This window comes from Liolophura sinensis, chromosome 3 (assembly GCF_032854445.1).
Source record: "Liolophura sinensis isolate JHLJ2023 chromosome 3, CUHK_Ljap_v2, whole genome shotgun sequence".
Taxonomy (NCBI): Eukaryota; Metazoa; Mollusca; class Polyplacophora; order Chitonida; family Chitonidae; genus Liolophura; species Liolophura sinensis.
The window spans coordinates 6,559,045-6,579,832 of NC_088297.1; the positions used below are offsets into that span (position 1 = coordinate 6,559,045).

The following is a 20,788-nucleotide window of genomic DNA, read 5'->3' on the forward strand; positions in this document are numbered from 1 at the left end:
AGTGAACTTACACCAGTGGTTGGATCAACACCTGCCATTCTGGTTGGGGTGAAGTTACATGTGCCACTGTTGAAGTAAGAACTACTGCGATTGGACGAAATAGCCAGGTTTGTAAGATAGTATCTGAATGAGTCCGGGCGATGGTCTTTTCCCTGCACGATTTCCTGGTGCCACAAAACTGTTCCCTTCACCCTTCTAATTGTTTATGACCTAGTATACCCCACGGCTCTTCATGATAAGGTCATGTGTTCCAGTTTGAATCCAGCTCACGCTGATGTCGGGAGTATTGTTAGTCTAGAGCTCTGACTACAACAAGAACCGTCATCATGACGACATTAAACTTGCCGTAACCGGCCGAGGATTTTCCGAAACTGACAGAAAGTCGTTCTCACCGCCATCTTCGATTTCGAAATTGGCAGCATACTTCATCCAGTATACCTTGAACTGAAATATTGTACAAATTTAGTGTTTATGTTAGTTCATGAGCGTTTGAAATAGCTTGCTATATTTTAAATTCGCATTTCCTTTGCTGTGTTTCGCGCTGTTGTTGAAATACATAAGGTATTTTCATTTTTCTTTTGCTCGTCGTTGTTGTTACGATTTGGCCAGTTCGTTGAACTTGGGTTTAGGGTAATCCCGTTTCAGTTAGCGTTTCTAACTTCACTAATCTTACAAATCCGAGTCATTATTGCACTGTCATGCACTGTCATGTATTTCCTCACTCAGCATGATTCTTAGGATTGTCCAGCACTACTGATACTGATCCACCGTTACCTGTAGGGCCTACTGATCCACCATTACCTGTACTGATCCACCATTACCTGTACTGATCCACCGTTACCTGTACTGGTCCACCGTTACCTGTACTGATCCACCGTTACCTGTACTGATCCATCGTTACCTGTACTGATCCACCGTTACCGGTACTGACCCACCATTACCTGTACTGGTCCACCGTTACCTGTACTGATCCACCGTTACCTGTACTGATCCACCGTTACCTGTACTGACCCACCGTTACCTGTACTGATCCACTGTTACCTGTGCTGATCCACCCTTACCGGTACTGATCCACCGTTACCTGTACTGATCCACTGTTACCTGTGCTGATCCACCATTACCTGTACTGACCCACCGTTACCTGTACTGATCCACCGTTACCTGTACTGATCCACTGTTACCTGTACTGATCCACCGTTACCTGTACTGATCCACCGTTACCTGTACTGATCCACTGTTACCGGTACCCGTTACCTGTACTGATCCACCGTTACCTGTACCGATCCACCGTTACCTGTACTGATCCACCGTTACCTGTACTGATCCACCGTTACCTGTACTGATCCACCGTTACCTGTACTGGTCCACCATTACCTGTACTGATCCACCGTTACCTGTACTGATCCACCATTACCTGTACTGATCCACCGTTACCTGTACTGATCCACCATTACCTGTACTGATCCACCATTACCTGTACTGATCCACCGTTACCTGTACTGATCCACCATTACCTGTACTGATCCACCGTTACCGGAACCCTTTTAATGGTACTGATCCACCGTTACCTGTACTGATCCATCGTTACCTGTACTGATTCACCGTTACCTGTACTGATCCACCATTACCTATACTGATCCACCGTTACCTGTACCGATCCACCGTTACCTGTACTGATCCACCGTTACCTGTACTGATCCACCGTTACCAGTACTGATCCACCGTTACCTGTACTGATCCACCATTACCTGTACTGATCTACCGTTACCTGTACTGATCCACCGTTACCGGTACCCGTTACCTATACTGATCCACCGTTACCTGTACTGATCCATCGTTACCTGTACTGATCCACCGTTACCTGTACTGATCCACCATTACCTGTACTGATCCACCATTACCGGTACTGATCCACCATTACCTGTACTGATCCACCGTTACCTGTACTGATCCACCGTTACCTGTACTGATCCACCGTTACCTGTACTGATCCACCGTTACCGGTACTCATCCACCATTACCTGTACTGATCCACTGTTACCTGATCCACCGTTACCTGATCCACTCACTGAGATCATCAAATCGAATAGGCCATATGAGGTTTTCACAAAGAGGATGTCAATTGCAGTTGGCCCGTCACCTGGGGTACATTGTATCAATAATTTCAAGTTAATTACTTCTTACTTAAATCAAATAAATTAGGCCTAAGCTTAATTTGAACAGTTGCTGGTGTCAAAAAAACTGTTCCCTTCGCCCTTCTGATGGTTTATGACCTAGTATACCCCACGGCTCTTCATGATAAGGTCATGTGGTCGAATTTGAATCCAGCTCACGCTTATGTCGGGAATATTGTTAGTCTAGAGCTCTGACTACAACTGGAATAGGGTAAAGTTGGGGTGATATGGACCCTTTAAGGGTAAGGCCGGATTTACCCTGTGGAGCTGACCTGGCTGAGTACAAAATGATCTCTCTATCTACCCCTCGGTGTAAGGTATGGATACCCCATCAAAGGACAGTCAAGCTGTAAAGTGGCTTTATCTACCACAGAATGAAAATTTTAACGAAGGTGACCATATTCCCTGCAGGCATGGGTAATGTGGACCCTGAGTGTCCATATTATTGGACCCCATGTGTCCACATTACCCCAAATGATAAAGCACATGAACATTTCAATGCAAAACATGAACAAACTTTACTATCCCAAATATCAGAAAAAATAAGAATGGGACCACTGATAGATGCCACCAAGTTCCCAGAACTCATTAGAGCTAGTTCTGACTGAACACAATTGTGACATAAGCTAGGTTTAAAGAAACGTGTCGGGCAAATGGGGAAAAAAGGACGAAGGGGAATATAGTCAACCCAGTGGCCAAATCTTTCAGGATATTGTTTTACATGTAGGCTGGAATGACCTCTGGAAGGAGAGTGCAGAAGATGTCATTTCCGCTATCAAAATCGTGCTAAAAAGGTGTGGAAGGAAAATCCTAGGTAGACAGTGCATTTACAATCGGTGTCACTGATTTTGCATTGGTAAAAGTAATTAGTACCTAGCACACCTGCTTTTACACAATAATGTAAAGATACAAACATGTCAAACAGTAAATCACGTCAATGTACACTAGTTATCATGATGTACATGTGTAATATGTCCTTGTGTTATTACTCATTGACACTATTACTAAAGTGTCTTCCATGTAATGTTATCACTATATTTCTCCACTGTGATTAACATCTATATAATTATATTGCTAATAACTTCTAATTGGCAAAAACCTTAATTGTTTTAGATTTTGATTTATTTTTTCAGAAAGTTTCATTCGCTATTACGATAAACCTTTCTGGAAACTAGGTTACCTCCCCTGTTTGCTATCACATTATTTCCAGTTCCGTGGACTAATAATGTGACTGCATTTAAATGACATCAATGTATTCCAATGACGATGACATGAAATTAACGTCATAAACATTTTACATTGCATTTTGACGCTGTGTCGTTTGTGATGTGTACGGCAGAACGCTTTGGTGAGAAAAAAATGCGTAATTTTGAAGCAGTTGCACGAATAGTCCCCAGAAGCCTCATGAAACATCATTATTTTGATATTTTTGATTTTGAAACAGGGGAGGTAACCTAGTTTCTGAAAAGGTCCACGTTGTTTTCCCTCAAATGAGCCAAGTGTACTGTAATGTATCTCATTACATGTACAACATGTGCAATAAATCACAACATTAAAACGTGAACCCATAATGCATCAATTCCCAGAATTAATGCTTGTTTCTGACACTTTCAGAAAAAGTCATTATCATTCTGAAAATTTTTGTTGCAAAACAATTCTTGTTTTGAAATCTGGCATATTGCCTAGATGTAAAAACAACTTTCCTTTAAGGTACACCAGCCAAGGCTTCCTCGATTCTGTCAATGAGAAGGTGGTCTTCATCAACAAGGCTTTATTAGATATTTCCAAGATCAATAGTTTCGAATTTGTTGATCATTCCAGCTTTCTTGCTGAGAACGACACAGCCAATCATCATCTACTCAGTGCTGACGGCTGTATTGGGCACGAAGACTGTTCTGAACACCATTCTTGAAAATGCCAACAAGGTGCTTGTGAGGGATGCTGAAGAACAGGTTTGTATGATCATTAAATATTATTGAATATAATCACTAAAAATATTGTTTATGTCCACAGTATTAATTGCATAGTGTTATTTTTATGTTTAAAATTTACCTACATCATGTCAACACTTACAATAATGGATACTTTAAATTTATTTGCAATTTTTTTTGGCCGAAAAAAAACCCAAAAAACATTTCTTCATTAATATTACCAGATCACGTTAGGCTTGCAGGAGGATGTGGCACCATCTTTGCAGCCCACAGTACAACACAGCCCACAGTACAACACAGTCAGCCTGTGACATATGTGAAGAAACACCATCCCAAAATCGTTGTTACGCCATCCACATCAACAGTTAAATGTAACCAAACTGTCCTGCAAAGTGAAATGGTAAGATATGTTTTTCAACCCATGTTAGGCCTTGAGATTTGAGGAGAGTAATCCGTGTTGTGGTGTAAGACAGCCCTCCTCAACAAGACAATTCCAAATAGGACAAAAGCATCACCAGCTGTAAACTATTTAATTGTTTCAATAACCATATTATCTGAATCATTTTGAGTTATAAATACTATCAGTTTATTCTGTTGTCCTTCAGTATTATGAATGTCATTCGTTTTCTTATTGTCACCAGCACAGTACCTCTAAGAAGCTTAACCATCATGGGTGCGACCATTATTGCCGTTACAATTATTTTTTATTGAAATGTATTTCTTTCTCTTTTTGTTTTGGTATGACATGCATGATGTGATCTTTTTTAGCTTTCTAAGATATTTTGCCATGTTCAAATAGAAGATAATTCATTTTCTATTTGTTTTCAAGTGTACATAAATCATACAGCATACATTGCCACAATCATATTCTTGGAACACTTTTATCTTGTAAGTGTTAAATTTCTTTCCTCATGATAAGTACTCGTCTGAAGTCATGTAAATCTCTTTGAATACAATTAGTTTTATATAGTTTATTTATTGCTGTTTTCATTGAAATTAGCAGTGAAAGCACTAATTTGTTTTGTTAAGAAATGATACCTTTTGTGCTGGATATAAAGTAATTTTGGATAATTGATGCATTTAATTGATGTATTTAGCCTGTCATTTATGACACAGTGTTATTCATACTGCTAACTGTAATAAGCTTTTTGGTCTTAATGTATGTTTTGCTTTAAGACAGTTCAACACATACAACAACTTCCTCTTTTTACTTGTTTGTTTATTATGCTGAAGTACTAATCCTTGGTAGCACTTAGGCACCGTTAACTCAATACAGTATCACTTAAATGACACCTTTGCCTGTCACCAAACAGGCCAAGGACTTAAATGTGACTTATGCTGAATTATCCCTGTCCTTGTATTCTAAAGTCTGATGGTATAGTCCGAGAGGAACATGGCCACTGCCAGGTTTCCACCCAGCATAACATACTGCCCATTGTTGTGCAAGGTTGTTAAAGCCAAAAGAAAAAATTAAAATTTGTGCTGAATTTCTTTCCAGGCATATTACTTTTGGTTAAATTATAACTTAGAACATATGTATAGTTTGAGTTGTAACTCAATGTACATTAATGTTTAATGTCAAAATGTCCTTTGTTTGAACTACTATTTTCGCTGTGTTTTTCTGTACAGACCTCCACTTGGCCATGTATATGTAGAACTTTGACCTTCTTCTGCCAAGCACATTTCCACATCTAGACTCCATCCATTTTTTAAGGTAGGTCAATTTTAATATATTGTGTGAAAAAAGTTAAAAAAATGGTCACCAATTAAAAGAAAGAAATTTTGTAGACTTTAAAGTATGCATTTGGGACATATGGGTGATTGCCTTTCAGTCACAGGTCACACAAACCATGTGTTCAATCCCATTCTGGAACTAGGAACTTTCGAGGTTCCCCCACTTCCATTTATTGTGAGGCCTTGGTGGCAATACTTCCTGATCGGTGCTCTCATGTTTGTGATGTTAAGTGAAGTTGGGTGAACATCTCTTGCCATCCACCACAGTGACATATGCCATATTTGGAAGAGTTTGTCAGTTATTTGCCTCAGATCATTGGTTTACCCCGTGCACCCCAGTTTATTTATTAATTTATTTATTTGATTGGTGTTTAGCGCTGTACTCAAGAATACCGGGGGAACCCACGACCATCCGCAGGTTGTTGGCCGACCTTCCCACGTACGGCCGCGAGGAAGCCAGCATGAGCTGGACTTGAACTCACAGCCACCCCATTGGTTAGAGACCACCCCCAGTTTCATCCATGCATGAAACTCTGCAGCATCAGTGAAATATTTTTGAGTGTGGCGTTAATCAGCAATCAATTAAGTAAGTAAATTAATAAAATACGCACTCATGTTAAATAATAAAATCTAATTTTTGAGCTGTTTATAATACTGTACTTAAAATCATCATGTTGGCATTGTTTTTAATAGAAGGGCTGTGTTCAAGTTAACAAATCTCTGACCAAACCATCACCAGTGTGCCCTAAATCGAACCTGACCTTGAAACAACAGAAACACTATGATGAGAAAACAAAGAAGGTATCCACCTTTTTAGTTTCATTGTCGTCTTACTTAACCTCCATAACATTGTATTCCATGCATATGTTTTAAAGTACATGTTTTCTCTAATAATTGTTGATCTCGTCTTCTTTAGCTCGTTGCACATGTAGATCTGCACAGAAGCTTTACATGACCAAACACAGTGAGCGTAGCAGTAAATGACCAGGCCTTACTTTAACTGTTTAGATCATTCTGTGCCCCTGCTGCAACAAACTGTTCACTAGAGATCTCTTTCTGCTTGACCACTGGAGCAAACAACATCTTACCACAACCAGGATTCCTGAGGGTATTATAAAATAAAACTTTCAAAGTTAAGCAATAGCGAATTATAATTAATTATATTATATTAATAAGATTGAATTGAACATATCATCTTAGGAAAATAAATCTAATACAAATACTGCATATTTAAACAGCATTCTTCTTCATATTTCTACAGCATTCACCTTAAAAAGATCAGTTAGGTTCCCCATCAGTTTCTGTTATATCTCACTTGTATACTACATGGGTCACCAAGTTGCACACAAAAGCTTCATTATTTATGACATCAATACAGGCAGTGAAAGTTAACTTTGTGTATTTATTATTATTTTATAGATTTGCAGAAAACAAACATATAAAGGTACAATACATTAAGACTTTCCCTTCAGAAGTTAAACTTTTTAGCTTTTATTCAAACATATGTACAATTTATGATATTAACCCTGGTCCATGTTTCCAACAATTCATTTTTATCTGAGTGTAATTGTTGTTTTCTTGTGTGTTGCAGGATCCATCATTGCCACCGTGTTTGAAGGCTGCTGAACAAACCTGCTTCAGACATCATCAGGATTCTTTCTACAAGAAGTCATCTGTGTACAGTCAGACATATGTACTTAAAGGTCTGCCTGATGAAGAAGGTGACTACAGGAGCTGTGCCATAAAATCATGACAACATTTTTTCTCCCAAAGACATCTTTATTGACAGATAGTATTCACATGTACTATATGGGTCATCCGTACATTGTACATGCTTTTCCAATACAGCATTACATATAGCCAATGTGTTACTCTAATTGTCTCCCTAAACACCATTTCCTGATACACAACATAGACAGTCAGTGCACTATTGGAGTTGTCTCCTTACAGACTACTGGAGGCTACTCCATCTTAAATTTTAACGGGTTATTGTGTAATATTTGACACTTACATATTTCTCAGGTCTTATATATGCCTCATTTCAAAAAGAAAGGAGGTAAAGCTAGCTTGGCTACCATTAAATTTGCACTTACATATATACCATTTCGCCATCAGTATACAAACATTCAGCAAAATATTACAGTTGTGAATGCCTGTAACCTGTATAAGACAAGGTTTGGTGAGTGGGGTTATCTCCCTTATGTTAGCAGACCACCAACTTATAAACTTAGCCCAGAACTATTTTAGCACTTCACACCAAATAACATATGCACACAGACCCCCATTACAACTTCTGTTTTTCAGTAGGGACGAATGTAGTTCTGTGAATTTTAGGGTATAAAGTCTTTTTTTGCTCCCAGGCGTCCAATTTTACTAATGCATGCTTGGTATTCAAATGCTGGAAACAGTCTAAACTTTGAGGAGGTATGAGCTTTATTGATGAAAGTGTAAAATTCTGGGTGAGAGGACATAAGGTGTGAGGTAGTGATGAGGCCGCGAGTGACATCCTCGTGGCGTTGCTAGGCACGCCCCCCAGCTGTCGACAAGGAAATGTAAAGAATTTGACGGTCAGCCTATGTGAAGATTTTTATGGCTTGTTTCTCACAGGCTGGGCCACGTATGCACCAAAGCTTATTGGCCACGGAATGTTTGGGACTGAGCTACAGTGTTAGACGTTAACATTGTCGCTTGTGGAAAATTAATGGGGGTCTGAGGCCTGTACTGACAAAGTCACCTAAATATGTAAAGTGTCACTATGTGGTTAGATTTTGCAGCAGCCTGATAATTTTTAGTGGGTATGTCTGGGATGTGTTTTGCATTGATTGAGCATTTATAGCTTCTTGGGGCTATTTATTTTTTGAAAATATCCATTTTGATGAAAAATTAGTAAAATGCTTTTCAGTGTAGGGTAACATGTGTATAGGCATCCTGAAATGAACAACATGCAATGTTCTAGTATTGCTGTGCTTGAAAATGGAGACATTCAGAGCAGAAATTGCTGCAAAAATTGAAAGTTTCAGTGTTTTTAGCGAAAACGGAGCCTCTCGAGTCACACATCGATGGAAGAAGAAACATATCAGTAGACTTGTTTATATGGCCAGACAGGGGCTGTCACATTTAGATCCCAAGCTTGATTGTTCACACGTGTGCCACAACACACGCTGTGTAAATGTGGACCAAATAACCTTGGAAGCGCATGGTGTTAACAATAACAGGCAGTGCTGCTGCAACGTAGGGCGCTGTTTCGGCCATGGGCAGTAGGCAAGGTGCATGCTGCATTTAAATCTGTTGGAGTGTTGTCCAGTTGTCCCTTGGCATAGTCAGTTTTCTCTTCTGGATTTGAAAGCCTGTACTCAATGTGCTCTTGGAGTTTTCTGGCTATATTGCAGACTGATCTCCCCTCAACTGTCTGTTGTTTTTATAAACCTTGTGGTACTGGTTCACCCTTTCAATCTGTTGTACTGTTTTTTCGCTCCTAGGTGAAATACTGGCGCTGACAGCTCGGAGTTTGGCAGCCGTGGACTTGCCCTGGCCATTGTTAAGTCTGTGGATTGAGGACGCCGCCCTTTCCTCCATATTTCTGCTGTAGTTTACATTTTTGGGCAAGGAGACACTGAGTGACCTGTTGAGAGCTTCGCACTTTTGAGTGCTGGTGTTCATCCAGAGACTGGCGACGGCTGTCTTGCTCAACTTCATGTGCAGTACTTCGGTCAATAGTTTCATGTCGTTGTCATCCATGCTGAGGGGAGTTCACTGGTGGATAAAATCAGGGACCTCTCCCATCAGCTGCTGGTTTCCCCTCCGGAGTTTTTATTTTCCTCATGTCACCAGTGTGCTCGGACATAAGTTGAGAAAATATCAGGCTACACCTGGCCTTAACATCCTGACTCAACACCTTCTGTGCTTTCTTCCTGGCTTCCCTCGTTCGGCCCTGTCCCTCGAACATGGCATCGCTGAACTTAGCCTGGTTACATTTCTTGAACTGGGATCTACCTAGCTGAGTGGGGTCTGCTAACCGTTCGACCTCCCACAGTAGCTCGACCAGTCGGGTGCCGTCTTCCACTCCCTTGGCTGACCTGGAGTCGCTGCCGTTGTTACGTGCTTGGCTAAAACACCGTGCCTCGCCAATCCCTCGCCAGTCTCGTTCCCCATATTATACTCAGAACAGGGGGCATGTGTTTGTGTTCACTGTACACTCCTCGTGTGCTCCAGGGCACTTTACTTGGAAGCCTTCCCCTCTCAGCCAGGACCCAGTCCAACACAGTTTGTGTTGAATTTCTTTCCAGGCATATTACTTTTGGGTAAATTATAACTTAGAACATGTGCATAGTTTGAGTTGTAACTGAATGTACATTAATGTTTAATATCAAAATATCCTTTGTTTAAACTACTATTTTCGCTGTGTTTTTCTGTACAGACCTCCACTTGGCCATGTATATGTAGAACTTTGACCTTCTTCTGCCAAGCACATTTCCACATCTAGACTCCATCCATTTTTTAAGGTAGGTTAATTTTAATATATTGTGTGAAAAAAGTTAAAAAATGGTCACCAATTAAAAGAAAGAAATTTTGTAGACTTTAAAGTATGCATTTGGGCCATGTGGGTGATTGCCTTTCAGTCACAGGTCACACAAACCATGTGTTCAATCCCATTCTGGAACTAGGAACTTTCGAGGTTCCCCCACTTCCATTTGTTGTGAGGCCTTGGTCGCAATACGTCCTGATCGGTGCTCTCATGTTTGTGATGTTAAGTGAAGTTAGGTGAACATCTCTTGCCATCCACCACAGTGACATATGCCATATTTGGAAGAGTTTGTCAGTTATTTGCCTCAGATCATTGGTTTACCCCGTGCACACCAGTTTATTTATTAATTTATTTATTTGATTGGTGTTTTGCGCCATACTCAAGAATACCGGGGGAACCCACGACCATCCGCAGGTTGCTGGCCGACCTTCCCATATACGGCCGAGAGGAAGCCAGCATGAGCTGGACTTGAACTCACAGCCGCCCCATTGGTTAGAGACCACCCCCAGTTTCATCCATGCATGAAACTCTGCAGCATCAGTGAAATATTTTTGAGTGTGGCGTTAATCAGCAATCAATTAAGTAAGTAAATTAATAAAATATGCACTCATGTTAAATAATAAAATCTAATTTTTGAGCTGTTTATAATACTGTACTTAAAATCATCATGTTGGCATTGTTTTTAATAGAAGGGCTGTGTTCAAGTTAACAAATCTCTGACCAAACCATCACCAGTGTGCCCTAAATCGAACCTGACCTTGAAACAACAGAAACACTATGATGAGAAAACAAAGAAGGTATCCACCTTTTTAGTTTCATTGTCGTCTTACTTAACCTCCATAACATTGTATTCCATGCATATGTTTTAAAGTACATGTTTTCTCTAATAATTGTTGATCTCGTCTTCTTTAGCTCGTTGCACATGTAGATCTGCACAGAAGCTTTACATGACCAAACACAGTGAGCGTAGCAGTAAATGACCAGGCCTTACTTTAACTGTTTAGATCATTCTGTGCCCCTGCTGCAAACAAACGGTTCACTGGAGATCTCTTTCTGCTTGACCACTGGACCAAATGACATCTTACCACAACCAGGATTCCTGAGGGTATTATAAAATAAAACTTTCAAAGTTAAGCAATAGGGAATTATAATTAATTATATTATATTAATAAGATTGAATTGAACATATCATCTTAGGAAAATAAATCTAATACAAATACTGCATATTTAAACAGCATTCTTCTTCATATTTCTACAGCATTCACCTTAAAAAGATCAGTTAGGTTCCCCATCAGTTTCTGTTATATCTCACTTGTATACTACATGGGTCACCAAGTTGCACACAAAAGCTTCATTATTTATGACATCAATACAGGCAGTGAAAGTTAACTTTGTGTATTTATTATTATTTTATAGATTTGCAGAAAACAAACATATAAAGGTACAATACATTAAGACTTTCCCTTCAGAAGTTAAACTTTTTAGCTTTTATTCAAACATATGTACAATTTATGATATTAACCCTGGTCCATGTTTCCAACAATTCATTTTTATCTGAGTGTAATTGTTGTTTTCTTGTGTGTTGCAGGATCCATCATTGCCACCGTGTTTGAAGGCTGCTGAACAAACCTGCTTCAGACATCATCAGGATTCTTTCTACAAGAAGTCATCTGTGTACAGTCAGACATATGTACTTAAAGGTCTGCCTGATGAAGAAGGTGACTACAGGAGATACGCCATAAAATCATGACAACATTTTTTCTCCCAAAGACATCTTTATTGACAGATAGTATTCACATGTACTATATGGGTCATCCGTACATTGTACATGCTTTTCCAATACAGCATTACATATAGCCAATGTGTTACTCTAGTTGTCTCCCTAAACACCATTTCCTGTTATACAGTGTTATAGACAGTCAGTGCACTATTGGAGTTGTCTCCTTACAGATTGCTGGAGGTTACTCCATCTTAATTGTGTCATATTTCACACTTACATATTTTTCAAGTCTTATGATATGCCTGAGTTAAAAAGAAAGGAGGTAAAGCTAGCTTGGCTACCATTAAATTTGCATTTATATATATACCATTTCGCCATCAGTATACAAACATTCAGCAAATTATTACAGTTGTGAATGTCTGTAACCAGTAGAAGACAAGCTTTGGTGAGTGGGGTTATCTCCCTTATGTTGGCAGACCACCAAGTTCTAAACTTAGCCGAGAACTGTTTTACCACTTCACACTCAAATAACATATGGGACAGGCTTTTAGTCTCATTACAGAGGTTACATGTAGGATTTACAATTGCTCTTATCATATACAAGTATTTCTTACAAGCTGAAGTCCTATATGACAAACATAGCTGGAAGGATCTGAATGTACTTACAAGACAAAAAACATGACAACATCATCACTAGAGTTATACTTGATGCATGACACTCTGGTGTGTCTTCATAACGTTGTTTGTAAAAGTGCTTTCAATTCTTTTTTCTGTCTATTGTAGGAACTTCAGCTGGCTTCTCGTTTAAACTGTGGGAATGCATGTTCCAAGTCTTCATTTTAAAGAGACTTCATTTTGGAGACTTTATGCGCCAGACACCTATCACAGATTTTGACAATGGCAACATTGTTGGCAGAAGATGTTGAGCTTAACCCTGGCCCTTGGACAGTAAATCTGTCTTAATTCATTACTGTTAGTTATTTATTCAGGAGTTAAACAGTTTATGGTCTCACTTACAGCTGTACAAAGTTGGTATGTGTTTTACACCGTGGAATATTTGTTTCTTGATTACCACTGAGGCTTATTCATGGCTATGAGCATCAACAGCATCATGTCATTTGGGGGTGTTATAGGAAAGTTTTGTGGCCGTGTTACAAAATTAGCACTCTAACAACTATATTTCTTTTATTTCTGCAAACATGTTATCAGTGAACTTTTTATCAAATAAGTTTATTTTTTCTTTTCTTTTTTTTTTTTGATTTGCAGCATCCTTGCTGTCGGGAGGGATGTACAGCTGTTCATCACACCATTCAAAAGTAAGTACGCAATGCTGTTTGTCCTTGTTCAGGTGGACAGTTGTGTCTGTGGGCCAGTTGCGCTGTCCTGATGAGAGATACTTAGAGCCGCATGTCCTTCAGCATATTTACAGGGTATTGTGCATATTGATATATAAACATAAGCTAGTATATTGTCATTCCTCCTGTTGGTATGCACTGACCCCTTGTCTTGTCTTTTGGCAATTGAAACTAATAAATTTAAAAATCCATTAATTCTTGAGATTATAGCCTTGCTTAGAAAACTGGTTAAAAGAGGTAAAGATATCATATTCTGTTGGACACCAAGTCACACTGGTGTCCATGGAAACAGTGTTGTATACAGGGAAGCGAAGGCTGCCCTATATAAACATGTATCTCATTTTAAAATCCTGTATTCTGACTTTCGCCCAAATATTCTTAAATATATTCGTGGCCTCTGGCAGGGTGAATGGGACTTGCAGATCCATAATAAACTGCATGCCATTCATCCTGTCATTGGCTACAATTCTTATACTTGTGGGATGTCTCATAGAGAGCAAGTAGTTTTAACGAGGTGTCGTATTGGGCATTCTCATCTAACACACAATTTCATCTTAGATGGGAGGAGTGCTCCTGAGTGTATTGGATGTGATGCACAATATGGCATCAAACATATCCTGGTTGACTGTGTGGACTTTGCCCATTTTCGGCCAAAATTCTACACAGTCAACTCTATATATGAATTATTTGACAGCATCACTGGCGATGTTGTCATAAATTTTTTGAAGGCCATTGGCCTATATCATAATATATAAATTTTGATTGTCGTAAATATCTATAGATAAACGTATATACATATAGATTTCTAGATAAACTGTTTTCACAATTTGCTGGTTTTTGAGTTTTAACTCTTATTTTTCTTTTTATCTGATTTTAAACATTTCTGTACTTTTTGTTTTACTTTTGATGTTCACGCTATCGTATCGAAAACCGTAACTGTCTCGTGTTTTCACTTTATTCTCGCCACGATATGGCTGAAATATTGCCGATGTGGCGTTAAGCCATAATCATTCATTCATTCATTCCTCCTGTTGGCGTGTTGCAGGGGCCATCTCTAAAGTTACCTGCCCTTTGATTTAGCTGGTTAAAAGAAAATTAAATGCTCATACTTTTTATACAGTGGTAACAAAAGCACATTACCCATCGTGTCTATAAAAGTAAGTTTTACATATTTTAGACTTTTTGTGAAGAAACTTGAAGGCTCCAAACTTCGAAAGAATAGAAATTTTGTGAGATGACTGACAGTCGCAATGTTGTGAATCTATAAATGTATCCTGAATCTATCGGCCTATGGCAAGCCAGCGAGGGAATCCCGAAGCCACGATTTCACATACCTCATTGGATCATGTATTTACAGATGACATTTGACAGGCAAGCTGCACGCTTGTGCGGTATATTTATGATGCAGAAGGTCATGCATGTACAACAAAACACATACTGACTATGTTTTAGATCCGCAGTCTTTCCTTCAATCACAGACTACATCCATAACAAATGATGTAATCAGTTTGTCTGTTATGGTGAAACATGGCTTGCTCCGCCCCATATACTATAGGGAAATAGCAATGATTACTCAATAATGGCACGCTTAAAATATATGGGAAAAAGATATGAACACCATCGCCAGAAAGCCTGGACATTCCTCTCTGTGTGGGAGGTAACATCACATGAGCCTTTACTTTTCTTTTAATAAATATCTGTGTGTCATCTGTGTAAAGTTTGTCAAAGGTCAGATTTTACACATGAAGGTTTCCTCCAAACATAATACAGACCACCATTGTAAAACTGAAATATTTTTGACTATGGCACAAAACAAATCAAACAATCAATCAAATAAATACACTTCTCATTCCCAAACAGTCATTTTTTGTTTTGGGTTGAAATTTGAATTAAATTTTTTCTTTTGTGATTAACTTTTATATTTTTGGCTGGTTTGTTTGTTCTTTTCACACTGAAATATTTAATGTCAATATGAAAAATCAAAAAGTGTAAAGTATAAATATGAAAATAAACTCAAGTTACACAACAAATAATGTATTTGAATTAGAGAAATGGATTGCAGAATCACCTAGTTTTGTGGGTCAGTGTATTTATGTAAGAAATCAGCCTCTCTCTTTATTAGTTGTATGTTTACATTGCAGAATGAGTGTTATGCAGTTGAGTTTACTAACATTGATCAGTGGGCTTTGAAATTGCCATCGGGGCATTTTCATGAGATTTATAGAGTTAAGTCTATGTCCCTCTAAGCTGGTGAGCATTCATTTCATTTCATTTCTGATTGATGTTAGGAAAAATATTCAATTGCAAAATATGAATTAATTCTCATGTTTAAACTACTGTTTTTACTTCAGTACAGTTTTCTTCCATTCTCTTGGTAAGTTTATGATAGAATATTGTTGAGATTTAAAGATGTTTAGATTAACTTTGTGTGCTTATTCTGAATATGTCACAGTAGTTTTTATCAGAAGTGGAAAAAATCCCATGATATTTTATCAGCCATCAGCCTTTTTGGGTCACAACTAACAGAAAATAGTGTTATACAGTACATTTCAGATGCCAGGCTCAATGATGCATATCCAGTCTGATACTTAAACAGATACATCTCACTTTTTTATAATTTAGAATGCATTTCCTCACAAAGACACCGTGGATTGGAATGTTCTTTTAATGGCATGTTGGTCTATGAGAGTTTTCAGTTTTGCCATCAGTCACAAGTGAACATTGTTCTCTGAACTATACTTTCCCTTCCCTAGTTAAGGTGCTCATCATTCAGCTACAATGTTGCACACAGTGTGGAGACTATCCCCACCTTAGAACACAGGGTTTTCCACATGGCGCTGGGACTGGGTGGCACTAAGTTGTCAGTGATATAAGTGAGACTGCACTGTATTTGCACAGCCACGCTTCCATTACAGACAACTTGTCTATGACCATTGTGATCTTACAGGCTAGTGAAAATCTCCACATCAAAAGTGAAAAGCTCATCAGTAACTTAACAAATTGGGGTGATTTACTACAGGCCTCTAGTTCCTCCAGGAGCCTTCGTGGCTCACTTGGTTAGTGCACTAGCGCAGTGTAATGACCCAGAAGCCTCTCACCAATGTGGTCACTGTGAGTTCAAGTCCAGCTCATGCTGGCTCCCTCTCCGGCCATACGTGGGAAGGTCTTCCGGCAATCTACGGATGGTTGTGGGGTTCCCCCAGGCTCTGCCCAGTTTCCTACCACTATAATGCTGGCTGCCGTCGTATAACTGAAATATTCTTGAGTACGGCATAAAACACCAATCACATAAAATAAATAAATACATAAATAAATAAATCTAGTTCCTCCACTCATAAACCCAAAGTCGTATATGTTAACTGTCATTGTAAAACATCAGTCATATAAGTACACATGTACCCATATTTACATTCACTAGGATCCCTAAAACATTCTAGATATCAACAGTAACCTTGAGTTCTTATCCTACTGACACCTTCATATTATTATATGTAACAAATGGAAATTGCCAGGGACAGCCATAAATATGTAGGCTTAAATCAAATTTGAGACTCTGGGGTTAAGAAAATCCCCAGTTTGTAATCACATTAAATATAGCGTCATTTGAATGAGTCAACTAAGAGGCTCCAATGGTCTGCTTAATCTAGTTATGATATATATACATATGTATATGTAATTGTGTACAAATGGCATGAATTTACATCTCGTAGTTTATCTTCCTAATATTTATGTTATTATAACTTTTGTGGAGATATCATCTTGGACTCCTATTATTTGATGAAAACTTCCATATTCCCCAAAATAGGAGTTACACTGCTCTGGATTATAACCAGTATCTGATCAGGTTACAACAAAATACCCCGGAGACGTTTTTCCAGAAGCCTTAACATTTCCGGAAACAAAGTGAGGAAAGTGGTTTGCATGTGCATTTCCACTCTGAAGTGTGGACCCGTAATCACCAGACATTCAAACGTAGATTGCCTTCCACTTCTGACAGTGAAAACACTGTGTTAAGACTAAAGCTGGATGTGTATTATGTGGAAAAACCTGATAACAGCAGACTACCTCATCTGACATATCACGGGCCTCTGTGGCTCAGTTGGTTAGCGCTCTAGCGCAGCGTAATGACCCAGGAGTCTCTCACCAATGCGATCGCTGTGAGTTCAAGTCCAGCTCATGCTGGCTTCCTCTCCGGCCGTAAGTGGGAAGGTCTGCCAGCAACCTGCGGATGGTCGTGGGTTTCCCCCGAGCTGCCCGGTTTCCACCCACCATAATGCTGGCCGCCGTCGTATAAGTGAAATATTCTTGAGTACGGCGTAAAGCACCAATCAAATAAATAAATAAATCATCTGACAACTCCAGCAGAAGTTGTAGTCACAGTAGTCAAAATTTAATATTACACCCTTTCCGAACATCAAATCAAAACTCTGACGAAGCATGGATGAGGAATATCAAGTTCAATCTGCAAATGTGTCATGCAGCAATTAACAAGGAAATGTGTGTTATTTTGAATATGTTTGCAAGTGGAGTTTTGTCAGCTAAATCTGACACAATGATATGTTGTGAAAAGCTGCTTTTGAAATTGGCTTCTTACCCTACCTGCACTGAAGGTGCGGTGTTTCTGACTATGTTTTCTAACGCTGATAATACATATTATGTTCGATTTCTAGAGGCTGTTACCAATACTTTGTTGGACAGGTTGCTATTCCAAAACTATGCCGTAGTTTAGAAAATACTGCTAATCAAGTAGTTCTCTCACAAGTATCAACGGGAGAAGACATTGGACGTGAATGTGCACAAATGACTGGTAAACAATTCAAATGAGTATGGCCTCTGGAAGGTTTTAAGGGAAACGTGTGTTTTGAATAAGTCATTATGATCATTGGTATCTGCTACAAATGAACATGGACTTTCATTGGAATATTTAATCCATATTTCTGGAAAAAGATGTGAAACTAATTTGTCAGACACTGCCTCAGATAAATGGTTTGTTAGATCAGATTTGTCAGATGACTTAATTGACCAACTCAGACAGTTATTAATTTCATATCCATTGCGCCAAGAAGAAACACAAAAGGGTGATTGTAATTTTTCTGAGGAGACTTTATCCCATGGGTCATCACTTCTTGCACTTCTTGCAAGTATATTTCTGAATTATCTTTCCAATGACCCACATTGCTGTCTTGGAAACAAAGTTTTGCGCTACAATGACCGTTTTCCAGCATCAACAAACCCAGCTTCATTACGCCATAGGGTAATGAAAGCCTACAACACTGGAAACTATGCATGTGTAATGAAACACTTGCAAAGCGCAGCAGCTAGACAAAGAAGCCATGGCGACCTTTTCTTCTACACCTGAATACCTGTCTTTGGACATGTCTGTCAATGTTCCTGTTGATATTCCAAGAGTTCCTGTCATTGGAAAGAACAAGGTCCCTGGTGAAATGAAACATCAGTCACTGAACGCAGAAGAGGTCTTCAACATTGCTGAGCCTCTGCCAGTTTATGAAAACTATAAACGTCAGTTGCTACAAGTGGGAGTGTTTAAAACTCAGGTTTGTGATAATTTGAAATTGATTGCCATCTTAAATGATTATAGTGACACTGATGGTAGTTTTATGGAGTATGAATTTGTGTTTACGACAGGCACAAAAGACAGAGACGGGCACAGTTTACACGTACGTGTAGTTTTTATAGAACTCTGCTTGAAGGTATTGACTCGTCAGAAGTGTTACAATCTGATACACTTGACAGGGACAGTGTGAAGTGTGTTCATTGTCGTTTTCTTGTTGAGGAATTTGAAGCAAATATGAATATATCACCATCTACCACTACAACCAGATCAATGGATTTTGTTAGAAATACAATGAATTCTATTAGTGATGAAATAATTCTTCTTCAGAGTAAAACCAAGGTTAACAAAACTTGAAAATTCTCGGTACTAGGAAAATTCTATAGCAGATTAAAGGTAGCTCTAGCTGATGCTAGCATTCATTTTAATTAACATGTTGCACCATTATGTTATTTGGAAAGTTATAAGTTATTTTACATTTTAGCCTTTGTAGGTGGTATGAATATTTATAATTTTTTTTTACATGTTGACACGAGAGGACAAATAAAGGTTATTATTAGAGGGGTGTGGATGGTGCTGAGAAGGACGTGTCAAAAGGTACGTATGTCGGTAAGGGTGCAAGAGGGAAGGGCAGAAGGGTTAGTGGGTAGTGTACGTTTTGAGTAGAGGGTGAGTAGGAGGTGTTAAAAGGTGAGTATGTCGGTGATGGGGGAATGTGTGTGTAATCTATTACGCATTAAGTACGACAATTAAGGCCGCAATCGCCATCCAATCAGTTGCTGTTAGACGCCCTGGCTTAACCCAGAGAGGGGAGACAACTCTGGCAGAGTCGATATTACCACAAACAACAAAAATTCACATCTAGTCGTCTGCTTCAATCATCAAACAAAGAGTCAGCAGCTTTGGCCACATGATACATCTGTTTCCCACCAACACCACGAGGAGGTTCTGCTGAAAGTTCGTGAAGGAGGCCAATTACTCAGCCCCTGGGCCAATTACCATGCCCCAAAAAAACCATATAAAAACACAAAAAATAAAAGGAGGCCAATTACTCAGCCCCTGGGCCAATTACCGTGTCCAAAAAAAAGTAAAACACCACGAGAAAGTTCTATTGAATGGTTAGTGAAGGGAGACCAATTACTCAGCCCCTGGGCCAATTACCGTGCCCAAAAAAAACATAAAAACTCAAAAAATAAAAGGAGGCCAATTTACTCTGCCCCTGGGCCATACATACATACATACATACACACACACATACACACATACATATTGCCACATTCCCCACAAACTCACCTTCTAACGCACCGTACTCACCGTCTACTCATCTCAGTGTCATAAAGCTCCGCACCTCTCTAGCATAATTACTTGTCTAATTACCTGTCAAATTTCACCACCATCGGACAGTAATTAATGCATACGGAACTCCATACCCACATCACCCACCTTATCCACCTTTGTGCTTACAGCATATTGCCTACAGTACGGCACTAAATTAGCCCATACTCACCTTCAACTCATTGCAATTTCACCAAAACTCACTCAACTAGTAGAACCGTACCCTTGGTAATTACCTGTCAAAATTCAACCAATTCCATGGGAAACTAAGGCCCTAATCACATTCCAATCATTTCCCGTCATTCGGCTTATCTCTAAACACAGGAGGGGAGACAATTCTAGTACAGTGGACGCTATTACAAAATTTAAAAATTCATAAAAAACTGTCTGTTATCATTTCATGACACCTTTAATTTTACACATTTAACATTCAACATTGCCA

At 39.0% G+C, this 20,788-nt stretch overlaps 2 long non-coding RNA genes across 3 annotated transcripts; both read left to right on the forward strand.

The window, feature by feature from the left end:
* Positions 1–215: 215 nt before the first annotated feature.
* LOC135464088 (uncharacterized) lies at positions 216–7,657 on the forward strand. 2 transcript variants are annotated; one of them, XR_010443628.1, is made up of 7 exons: positions 216–432; positions 3,996–4,126; positions 4,330–4,505; positions 4,747–4,778; positions 5,735–5,819; positions 6,533–6,640; positions 7,431–7,657. It is a non-coding gene; the product is annotated as an uncharacterized LOC135464088 (long non-coding RNA). The 2 variants fall into 2 exon arrangements; XR_010443627.1 differs by lacking the exon at positions 4,747–4,778.
* A 2,040-nt stretch (positions 7,658–9,697) lies between these two features.
* On the forward strand, positions 9,698–13,677 carry LOC135464089 (uncharacterized). The gene is made up of 4 exons (XR_010443629.1): positions 9,698–10,341; positions 11,054–11,161; positions 11,953–12,082; positions 12,868–13,677. It is a non-coding gene; the product is annotated as an uncharacterized LOC135464089 (long non-coding RNA).
* Positions 13,678–20,788: the final 7,111 nt, after the last annotated feature.